Source organism: Aptenodytes forsteri, unplaced genomic scaffold, assembly GCF_000699145.1.
Source record: "Aptenodytes forsteri isolate BGI_AS27 unplaced genomic scaffold, ASM69914v1 Scaffold153, whole genome shotgun sequence".
Lineage (NCBI taxonomy): Eukaryota > Metazoa > Chordata > Aves > Sphenisciformes > Spheniscidae > Aptenodytes > Aptenodytes forsteri.
The window spans coordinates 1,576,646-1,589,095 of NW_008796178.1; the positions used below are offsets into that span (position 1 = coordinate 1,576,646).

The 12,450-nt window shown below is 40.5% G+C and overlaps 1 protein-coding gene across 4 annotated transcripts in view; it reads right to left on the bottom strand.

The window, feature by feature from the left end:
• The window catches only part of TEX2 (testis expressed 2), a 57,123-nt gene extending 44,828 nt beyond the window's left edge, over positions 1–12,295 (bottom strand). The window contains exon 1 of one of the 4 annotated variants that reach the window (XM_009287698.2): positions 12,241–12,295. The gene's annotated coding sequence lies outside the window, so the exon portion shown is untranslated. Of the gene's footprint in view, positions 1–4,167; positions 4,247–11,174; positions 11,196–12,164; positions 12,215–12,240 lie in introns of those variants that run through there. The other 3 variants (XM_009287696.2, XM_019474230.1, XM_009287697.2) reach the window with 3 other exon arrangements.
• Between the last annotated feature and the right edge of the window lie 155 nt (positions 12,296–12,450).

The window sequence follows — 12,450 nt, forward strand, 5'->3', positions numbered from 1 at the left end:
TCTGGACCCGCTCCAACAGGTCCGTGTCTTTCTTATGCTGAGGGCTCCAGAGCTGGACGCCCCAGGTGGGGTCTTACCAGCGCAGAGTAGAGGGGCAGAATCAAACTCCCTCGACCTGCTGGCCACGCTTCTTTTGATGCAGCCCAGGATATGGTTGGCTTTCTGGGCTGTGAGCACACATTGCTGGGTCATGTTGAGCTTCTCATCAGCCAACACCCCCAAGTCCTTCTCCTCAGGGCTGCTCTCAATCCATTCTCCGCCCAGCCTGTATTGATACTGGGGATTGCCCTGACCCATGTGGAGGACCTTGCACTTGGCCTTGTTGAACTTCATGAGGTTCGCACGGGCCCACCTCTCTCAAGGCTCAAGGACCCTCTGGATGGCATCCCTTCCCTCCATCATGTTGACCGCACCACACAGCTTGGTGTCATTGGCAAACTTGCTGAGGGTGCACTCAATCCCACTGTCCATGTCACTGACAAAGATGTTAAACGGTGCCAGTCCCAATACCGACCGCTGAGGAACGCCACTCGTCACTGGTCTCCACATGGACATCGAGCTGTTGACTGCAACTCTTTGAGTGTGACCATCCAGCCAATTCCTTACCCACCGAGTGGTCCATCTGTCAAATCCATGTCTCTCCAATTTAGAGACCAGGATGTTGTGCAGGACAGCGTCAAATGCTTTGCACAAGTCCAGGTAGATGATGTCAGTTGCTTCTTCCTTATCCACCAATGCTGTAATCCCGTCATAGAAGGCCACCAAATTTGTCAGGCACGATTTGCCCTTACTGAAGCCATGTTGGCTGTCACCAATCACCTCCTTATTTTTTCAGCTTGTCAAAGAGCTTCTAGAGCCTTGCAACTGTCATACACATTTCAGTATAGTCTCTCAAAGATCAATTTTGCATTAAAGAGTGGTTTAAGCATTTTATGATTAAAAATACTGGACTATGAGGGAGACAGACAGACACAAAAAACCCACTCAAGTGCACAGGGCTGAAGCAACCATAAAATTCCTAGTCATTCTATTACAGTACATTCAAATATTTTACAAAATCCACAAAAGTAGTAAGGCAAAAGAAGTAGCAGTACGTGGCAAAAGCATTCATGTGTGTTCTCATTTAAATATTTTTCACATAGTATTTATAATTCTAAACGTTTCAAGGTGTAAACTTATTAATTGACAGACGTTGGCAAGAATCTTCCCTGGACTTTGTTATCCAGAACATGAAAGAGGTCCCTGCCAAAAACAGGCTACCGAGATCAAAGCCACGAGCTTGATTTGCATTCCCCTCCATTTCTTGTATTAGACACAGAAGAGAGCAATAGTTAATGGATCAGTTTAATATATTAAAGCTTTCTGGTGGTTTGTTTTGTTGTTTTGTTTTTTTTTTTCCTTTTTTTCCCAAGAGTGATTGAGGTAACTCCTATTTCTAAAAGCTGTGATACATTTTAATTGCAACATATGATAGGTCAATTACAGATTTCCTGACCTTAACAGCTGCTTTACAGGCTTTTACTGAAATCAACTGAGTCAGAAAATTATGAGCACTTCCCACAACATGTTTTTTTAATCCTAATTGCTAAGAAACTATGGCAGGTAGATACATCAAAGAAAATCAACTTCGCTAGCAATCTGAATTAACAGGATCATTTTACATAAAAGTAGATATAAAGACACTGTATTTCTCGTAAGGAAAATCAGTATACTGTGGTGACAAAGCGAGGTCCTTACGCACCTTAAAGCCCTTTTGTTCACACCCCTAAGTAACAAGAATATGAAAGGATCCCTCCTACTCGGTTTTTCTCTCTCAAAATGTGGGTACTGTTAACATGCCTGGAAGGATAATTTGTCATGTGAATACTCTCAAAAAAAAGTAAACAAAATAAGATTGGGAAGAGCACAAACAGTGCTCTCCTCTACTTTTTTTTCCAGCAGCATGGATCTACCCCAACATGGTCTTTCACTGTGTGGATCAGGCCACAAATGTAAAAAAAAAAAAAAAAAAAAAAAAAAAAAAAAAAAAAAAAAAAAAAAAAAAAAAAAAAAAAAAAAAAAATTGAGTTAGTTAACAGTTTTCTGAACTTTTCAGCACTCCATGATAAGTGTTCTCACTGCCTCTGGTGAGAAGTAGTTTCCAAAGATCAATAATGCAGGAAGCAACACAGACAGCCATTACTCATTCGCTCTCAGCTCAGAAAGCAATTATTTGTTCCTATATGATATAATTCACTCATATAGCATGCAGACACAGACATAGGTCCTTATCTTAGTGGAAAGTAGACCTCAGGCAGACTAGCATGATGGGACAACATCTGTAAATGAAATCATTCCTCCAGGCCTCTTTATTTCAGAGATGCACATGCTAAATTCTGATCAGCTACATATGGAGCTGTGAAACATGCACGCAGATCTCACTTCTGCAAACGTTAATCAATGTAGCTGTCTCCAGGAATTTCACCTGACAACCCCACAGGCTGAAAATTAAAAGGTCAGAAGGTGGGTGTCTTGTGGCAATACATACCCCAATTGCCCAGTTGCCTGCTGAATTCATAGTGCAATACGAAGAAAAGAGCTTAAAAAAAATTTTTTTAATGAATTTTTAAGAAGAAACCCAGTTCTACTTTAAATTCAAGTAGTATTCATGCAAGCTCTCTACTGTCATTCTCCTTCACAGTTACTTCCCTGTAAAAAAGGGCTAAAATCTTCCCCTTCTCATCCTATGATATTTGCTATTCAATAACCAGGTATTGTCACTGTTATGTTTGACCAGCAAATGCCTTCAGCACTGTAAAAGTTTCTACTATTGCAGACAGAAATAATGTCTATAGACTCAACTACTTGATAAAATAGGTAAGAACGAATGCACTCCACTGTATGTGGGTTACATTTTGTGCACGCACATGCACAGAAAGAGAAGTGTCATTAAAGTAGCTTCAAGGAAACGAATTTTAGGTCATCAATTTTAAGGTCTTGATTTGCTAGGAGATAAAAGAACAGCAAAAGCCACCAGATGGATTCAAAAGGGCAAAGGGAAATAAGTGTCTTTGAGCCATATCCTGCCTTGTTCAATTACAGTATTATGCAGGCAATTCTAATTTCAGACATATGGCAATGTTCTTATACACATGCTTAATAAATCCACCATGCATTTGTTTATAAAATAGTCAGTCAGCTATACAAGCTCTAAATTACATACACTGTTAATAAGCTTGTGAGTACATACATACTTCCTCATATATCACCATACATCAGGGGTGTGGCTGTTTAAGCGAGGCTTTTAATTGCTGAGAGAGGTCAAGTCAGAGAAGCCAAGCATGGGTGGCAGCTACAGCTGTCTTCCAGGATAAGGTGACAAAACAGTGATGACTAAAGTGTGAGGAAGCTGCACCCATCCCTAAGGAGCTGTCTCTGCCACGCTATATATAATTAAGGCTTTAGAGACAAGATTGGTTGCTCTTTTGGGGAAACTGAAAAAAACAGTACAAGTGGAAATCTAGACATGGGATGGAAGTCTTTTCAACTCACACTCATCACCACACGGCGAGACAAACTCCTCTCTGTTAAACCATGGAACGGCCTTGACACCCCCTCAAATGTTCTCCTGAACTCCATGAAGGAGACAGAAGTGTGATCATAGTGGACAATGCCTTCTTTAATAGTCTGAGATCCGAATGGATCACACAAATCAGCATTTATTTGGCTTGGGGTATTGGAGGAGGAGGCCTGAAAAGCCACTGCTCACACCTTACCCATTTTGTGACTAGAAAGAAATTTGCAGGACAGTCATCCCATAGCAGTGTTCATTGGTAAATACACCAGTTAAGGCATCTGGATGCAAGAAGCAGGTTTAAAAAAATAGATACTGGCAAAGTAAAGTACTAAAACAACACTCGTGGTGCAGCACAGTGATTTACTCATTTTTATAATTTAAATTGTGAAGTTCTAGCTTGATAGAAAGAATAATAAATATCTAGCTAGAATTTTTAAAATCTGGCCAATAAAAATGAAACTGAAGAGTTGTCCCAACTCATCAGAAAAGCAAGGGTTCATAAAATCTGTTCAATACTCAAAATGTATTAACCAATTTACATCTCAAAGCTGCATGACAAATGAAATGGAGATCCATACAACCAAATATTTATGCTCTTAAATACAACACACCTCTAAATGAATCTTTTCAGACACCCACAGAGTTTTCTACAACTGTTAGGCACGGATCTTCAGCTTGCCTGTAACCTCTAGACAGTGTGAAGGCATCTCGGAAAACTCGGCCTGTTGTCATAAAGGGAATGATAACTGGAATTACAAAACAGGAGATAGTTTGCATGCACAGCTAGTCCCTTCTCCATCCACATCTTGTTATTCACTAAAATAACAGAGAAATAGAATAGTAGCATTTTTTTTCCCATAAAAATACTTTTGTAAAGTTGTCACACATTTGCTCAGAAGGTTTATTAAAGACCTGGCAAAGCCTTTATTAACTAGCATATTTTTGAGTTGACAGACATTTAGGATTATCGCCTGCTTAGTTCTTCTCCCTTCTCCCGATTCATTTGTTTAATACTTCAAGTCAAGTTGAAAAGGAAGAAGTGTGAAAGCGATTAGACAAAAAGAACTGCTACTGAGAAGGCCTTACAAAGATAAGCCTTATCAAACTTCACAGCAGTTACAAACAAGAGAAGGAACATATGGATCACTTTCATTTACCACCAAAATACATTTATTTATGGGTTCAACCCCAAACATTACACAAGAGTATTAGGAAAGAAAGTGAAGCCCCTCCAGGCAACAGAAATGACAGATACGTATTAAGCAAGCAGAATGGAAATACCCAGCTTGGAAGGCATCCAGAGCAGAAATCTTCACGTTGCATCGGGTACTTTAGGACAGGGAGACAGGAACAAGAGGTGGGAGGTGACCGGCAGGCAGGGAGCAGGGGGTATGGGAATGCTATGGGAATTCTGTGACTCGGTTGCGAGATTATCATTCCCAGCCTCAGCTAGAGGATGCTCTTGGAAACCTGGCAGAGCCCCGCGCAGGCAGGTTCTCGATACTCAGAAGTTTCAAAAGAGAAGGTAACACAACATACTGCAGTTACAAGCCAAGAGACAGAGAGCACCAAACCTAGATGACGACTTTCACTGTCTGCTTTTAGTATCACATGTTAAGTAATATTTCCTAATCAAGCTACCACCATCACAAGTGTGTGAGCATGACTATCTCCCTTCCTCTCAAAGAAGCCTTATTCTTTGAGCCTGTCTGGGCTCATAAAACAGACATTTTTATTTCCTCAGTCTTAATCCTGACTTCCAGTGAAACAAAATTATTTTTGCAGCTATTTAATTTCAGATCAGAACTTCATTGGAGCTCATGACAGGTTGCGTTTATGTTTCAGTCCTCTGTCATCTGCTTTGAAATTCCCAGTATCAAAGGAGATAGTAGCTTGGTTTGCACACATATTTTTGCAGTCCTATTTTACAACTGAAGTATAATTTAAACAAAACACATGAAATCCAGAGGAAGATCTGGAGTCTTACAGCTCCCAGTCCTCTTCATAAGCTACTAAAACCCAATATAGCAATTTTTAGGACTCAAACAGATCCTTTAGAAGAGCACCCCAATTCCTGAATATGCATTTTCATGCTCTAAGAGATCCTCTTTTAAGCTTGACCATCCCATCTTCTCTTAGCTTCACAACAATAATCCTGCATCGACAGGATAAGTGGTCCAGGACATGCAATACGTTCACCAGCACTAAGGAACGTTCTTCTGCAATGTTCCTGTCATCCAACACCAGTGGGGTCAAAGAGCATAACAGTTTAAAAACCACAGGGACACTAGTTAATGAATATTAAAACCCAGTTCATACAACAATTCATTTGTACTACCCTCCTGGCCTTTATGGGAAAACACCACTGTTTACTATGTTTTATTGATCTTCTGTTATCCTTTGTCCATCAGTCGTCTTGTCTTTTAGAACACTAACTTAACCGCTATGCTATGTGTTGATTTGGACTTTGCACAGCAGAGTAACACACCTTGCTGTTTGGAAAGGAGAGAGTTAAAATAAATAGGAAAGAGAGACAATGAACAGAGCACTAGGAATTTTGAAGAGCAGGAAGGCAAGATCAGAGGACATACCCTTTTTTACCATTATATTCTCATGTCTCTCCAAAGACACCAACAATCAGCTTCATCAGAGACAATGGTTCTGAGTACCCAGAGAATAAACACCTTAGAACTCCTCTCCTCACAGGGGGTGAAGCAGAAAGAAAACACACCTGCAAAACTTACAGGGACTACTGCCCACTGCAGATATTTCAGCCACTCTAACCTACTCTGTTGTCAAAACTTGCTCCTCTGCTTCCTACCTCCAAGGATTTCCAACAGGAGCAGGACCGGCCCTTGCTAACACAGGAAGTTTTTAAGCAATTCCTCTCAGATGCCTTAATTGAGCAATTACACCTTAAGGCACTTGCTTTTTATTTTCCAGAGATACTGGTCATCAAGGACTCAGTTAAAGGAAATGGTGATGCATCTGTTAATCAGGTCTTAAAAGGGATGCCTCCGTAGCCCTGGGAATCCAAAATAATTCGTTACTGTAACAGCCTTGCTCCACAGCAAGAAACTACAGAGAAGGCAGATAGGACAGGAACAACAATACAGGCAAATAACTGCATTACAGAACTGGAAGTCTGACACTGCATTGGGTATATTGTTACTACGCTTGCCAAAGAGAGGGGATTTTGCTCTGTGAGCATACTCAAAACTCATGAAACTAAGTTAGCATACGGCAGCCTCCAGTGCAAAATTACTCCAGTAAAGGACTTGTGTGAAAGAATTTAACTATTACCTTAAAAGACTTAAAATTTCATTTGCCAAATAAGTAGATACCTTCAGACCTACACTATGCAAAGCTTGGCCCAAATTCAAGCAACTTCATTCACTTCTAGTTCTTCTGAAGAAGACAATATTAAGTGCTAACTCCCCAGGTGGTTAAATCTCAGTCCTCACAATGCTCCCGAGTGAACAGGCACACAGAGGCTAAGGCCGTTGGGTATAGTTAAATGTTCCTAGCCAACGTGCAATCTTCATGTTTTGTTGCCTCACGCTGGAAATGGGATCTTGACCAATAATTATTAACCTTCTGCCTTCAAACTTCTGGGCTTGCCATGTTAACAGAAGCTTAAAAAAAGTTAAACTGTCCAAGAACAGATAATTCACAATTCTGACAAGAACAGCGGGTCATATATTTTTATGACATAATAATTGGGATTCTGTCCCACACATCCAGAAAAGAAGCTGAATTCAACCACCTGTAGTACAAAAAAAAACCCCAACCCCCTTTGTGGATCTGAACCATTTAGCACAATTCTCTACAATAATGACAGGAGTGGTACACTTTTTTTTAAAATCAGCAATCAACAACAGCTTTACACATACCATAACGATATGCATCAGTGCACTGAAGTAATAAACATAGAATGGGGAATACTAACTGATAATCCTAAAGCTTTCACTATTTACCGTAGTGTCTCTGAAGGCCTAACATCTTGCTCTTACACTAGAGAGAGATTTCTGAGGGACAGACAACACTGTACTTTGCAGTTTTGCCTTTGCTCCCTAAATGTTAAATACTGCTTTTCCTCAAGCTATCTATGATTGTGTTACTTGGCTGAATTTAGAAAAATTGTTCCCAGATTGCATGTATCTTCAAATTTGCAGTTTCCATTCCAGTCTGCAATAAGAAAAAGAATTTGCAAATACAAGCTCATTTCTGTATTCCATGTCGTTTTCCAGTAAGCCTAATGAAGATGCTGCCTCCCCTACAGACCTGCGCAATAGAGGCATGAAGCAACAACAGAAAACACTTAGAAATAGTGAAGCAACAATAGAAAATACTTGGACTACTGTCTCCATGTCACAAATTTCACCACTTTCTCAAAACCACAACATCCAGACAAGAAATAGCATATCTGAGACAGCAAGAGACATCGATGAAAAGATCCCAAGCATGAAGAAGCCCAGCAGACCTGGAGTTTGTGCATTGTTTCCCACCAGTCGAGTCTCAGAAGAGTTCTCCAGATGATCTCTTTAAAAAAAAAAATAATAAAAAAATACTCCTGCCTAACCTAGTTGAGCAATCTCACTTTTCCTCCAACCCTTCACATCCCTTCCTTCCCCCAACACTAATGCTTAATTCCACAGCATATATAGTTGTTTGCTTATTTCTCAAAACATGGATCCAGCCTTCCACTAGGAAGAAATAGCACAAGATGTCCATGCCTTCACATCAGGATGGTTTGAGAACTATGAAGATGCACCACTCTGCTTGCTTCAACAGCTTGCGATAGTCCTTTCTCCCACCACGCAGAGCAATTCATTCTCCTGAACACCAGCATTAAAGGACTTGTATATGGCATACTAACTGACAAATCTCTATCATAAAACAAAAAGGATATTAAGATGGAACCAAGGTAATTAAATATCCTGTTTTAACATTATAGTATACCAGAAAGCACAAAGTATCTGGTACACAGAACATACAGCATTTTCTGTATACAAAGTACACTGCTAAAAATCAAAACTAAAAGACCATACAAGATCTTTCTTTACAGAATACATACTCCTCTTGAAGAGCTGATTAACTTGGTTTCTGTAAATCCACAGACAGGACACTTGAGTAGACACCTACAGACACAAACACCTATGTCAAGGCCTCACACCTACATAATGAAGGCTAACGCTACCTTACAAACAACATACTTCAATAGAATTGTCAAGGACTCTTCAGCTTCCCATGCTCTACCGACTGAGAAGGCTGGAGGTGCACAAGAAGCTGGGAGGGGGCAGAGCCAGGACAGCTGACCCCAACTGGCCAAAGGGCTATTCCATACCATGGGACGTCATACTCAGTTCATAAACTGGGGGGAGTTGGCTGGGGGGCAGTGACCACTGCTTGGGGACTGGCTGGGCATCAGTCGGCAGGAGGTGAGCAATTGCATTGTGTATCACTTGCTTTGTATATTCTTCTTATTATTATTACTAGTAGTACGGGGGGGGGGAGTGATCGAGCTGCTGGGTGGTGCTCAGTTGCCGACTGAGGTTAAACCACGACAGTCATGATGCCTTAAAAAAGTTTAATAATTGTATTATTAATGCGCTGAAATCACTGCCTGTTCATATTGTCTCACCGTTTCCTTCATTTAGTTGTCTGTTCCCCCTTGAAATACAAGCTCTTTACAGAAGAGAGCATCTTTTCCAATCATTGTACAGCACCTTGGAAAATGAAAAGTTTTTCATAAATAGGGTTCCTAGATGTCACATGCCAGTGCAAGTAAGTTGATGTTTTCTCCAGAAACGTAAGTGAAAGTTTAAAATACAATAAACAACTTATTTGCTTATTACCTTAAATTTTAAAATCTGACAAAGATGTTGCCCTACAAGTAGCTTGGGACTTACATTTCTGCTTGTCATTTCTCCTCTATACTACTGTTGTAGAATCACAACATAATTTATGTTGAAAGAGACCTCTGGAGCTAGTCTGGTCCAACCTCTTGCTCAAAACAGGGTCAACTTCTAGCCTTATATCAAGGAGAGGACACCAGGAGTAAGGTCAGTTGCATGCAGCTTTGCAAGTTTGGTTCTGACTGTCAAGAGACTTTGATGTACTGTCTCGCATTGATGGCCCAAAGTTTACACAACTTTGTATGGAGGCTTTTCTTTGAACAGGTCTCTCACTATCTAGCAGGCACAAAGCCAACACTGCCTTACTTAACTCCCTCATTTGCCCCTTAAGGGCTGCATTCTTCAGCAGTCCTGACACGTAATATCGTTCTCTCAGTATTTCACTGTTCTACCATCCTCCCCCTTGAAGTCACAACACATCCTTTCCAGTGTCCACATTACCTAGAGTAAGAAAAGTCATTGTTCACCCCCTTTATTGGGCACATGTGGCATCCTTATGCATTTCCAGAGTTGATTTCTAATCTGAACACATTACATCTCTTCTAATACTAAGTATACACTCATGAAGGCTTACAGTATTAACTCTTGTCTTTATTTCTCTAATCTCTAAGCCTATGTTACGCTCTTATTTTCCAACATACATTGTCATCTGATTGTTTCATTTAGAGCAGTAAGGGCTTCTAGAACATGCCTTTATTCAAGGATTAAGTGTTTTAGAGCACACTGAATTAACATTACTACTTCCTGTGGACATCTGATACCACAATTTCTAGCTTGCCAAAGGAAAATAATAAAAATCCAGAGATTTGAGGGACTTTTCCAAGCTCCAAGACTGTGTTTAAGACCAGAATTTACTCACCCTCCTCTTCATTCTTTTGAAACCTACAATTTATCCTAATAAACAAGCTTTATTTTTCTTCAGCTCCTGGGCAGGTATCAGCTACACTCTGTGCACTCAGCACCATAATTGACTCATCTCATGGGCCACAACAGGCTAAAGCTTGGTCCTTGATATCACACAGAGAACAGGACAAGGGAACAACAGCACATGAAACATCTCCTTATGTATGTTCACCACCATGCTTGTGCCTGGCCACCTCCACACTCACACAATATAAGGTTGGTGGCCTCTCAGACACGCTAAAGGAGAAGTATTCTGATTTCATCTAACGGATTTGGTTGAGTTCGCACAGGAAGGTGAGGTTAGAGCAGCACAATCCCCAAATCTATCAACTAAGAAGCTGTCTGAAGATAACAATGCATCTTCAGTCCTCTAGCTACATGAATTTAAATTTATTTCAGTTACATTATCCTTTTATTTACTAGATAAGTTTCCCTATCTCCCATTACTTTGTTTACACATCTACCACAACAGGGAAATTACTGGCATTATACATTCTGCCTAGGTTTCCTGCTCTTTGTAAGTTGTATTACAAAGTAAATGCAGTTGTCTTAGAATTTCTTTAGTTACAAACAACTAAGCATTTGCTATTAATATTTGAAACTACTAAGTGTTGTTTTCCTGCAAAAAGAAGTATGGAATTAATATATGTATTTTATTGGACTGTGTCCTTCTTCAAGTTTTCACATGGGATTTCATTAACTGATTTTCTTTTCTGAAATAAAAGCAATATAGGTCATTTAAAGAACTTCTTTGCATGGACCAAAAGCGACGTTCACAAGAGAAGTACTCAGCTTACCAGGACAATTCACAGGGGAAACCATACTCCAGGAGAGTCCAGTATAAGACATCTTTGAGCACAGAATCGCCGCCTTGGTCTTTTGCTCAAGAGAGAAAGCGCCTTACCCAACCCTGCCTTAGAAACGCTACCTCAAACCTCAGCACCTACTTGGAGTATTAATAATATGCCGCCCACAACAGAGCATCTTGTTGGATCAGCTTTGAAGTCAATCAGAACAGTAACCTCTCATCTATCATAAAAGAACATGATGTCAGAGTCTTTAAAAGTCAATTCTAACATCAAAAACATTAGTTCACTTTCTTTTGCTTAAGTTAAAGTGCTTTTACCTCTAATTTAGCACATTTTCAATTCAGAGAAAATTGAAACAGGGTAGTCACTCACACTGCCTGAATTTTATTCAGAGTTTAGGAATATGGAGTTATTTTAAAATTCAAAAAAGCAGCTACCTCTTCTTGTAAAAAAAAATACGCCCCTGAGACTCTGAGCCTGCCTTGTTTTTCCCCAAGTTATGCAGGCAAGATCATCTTGAAAGAGGAGTTGCGTGAAGACAGAGGAGTATGACAAAGCATCTTAACAGAAGATAATCTTACAGCGCTGAAGTCTTATGCTAATTTATCTTACAGTTACAATATGAAAGTTACATACAAAAGTTTAAATTAAATTCGGCTGCATACTTAACTCCCCTAAATTATGGGCAGGAGTTCCTTAGGACGTTTGCTGACAGATACAAATCATGGAGAAGTTGAGCACAGACATTTAGAAGGAACTTTAGCACATGCTGAAGAGACAGAGTAAACGGATTTAGACACTGAACTGCAACAGAGAGATAAAATACAAATGATACTGAGAATTAAAAGAGAAGTGGAAACTAAAGAGCCGACACCTACGACAAGAAGGAAACAATTTTAAGAGACAGAAAACCTCTCTCCTTTGATACTAAAAGCCAATTAGAAATCCTCCCCCAGTTCCAGCAAGAATAAACGTTACCACTGTTTCCTCTGCTGCTTGTTTTTAAGGTATCGCTTCTACTTCAGCAGTGCTCCTGCCAAACTGCATACCCTACCTCAGCCAAATCTTTATCTCAGTTACGCGGATGGAAGGGGGAAGTAACTCCATCCCGCCGAACCGTGCCCAACAGTAAAAATAAATCCTGCATCCAGCCCCGTCTGACCTGGCCGCCCCGGCCCAGGCACGGCTCACCCAGGGCCAGCCGCCCCGCAGCCCCAAGACCCGCCCAAGCTCGCGGGCTCCCCGCGGGCCGGCACCGCGGCTG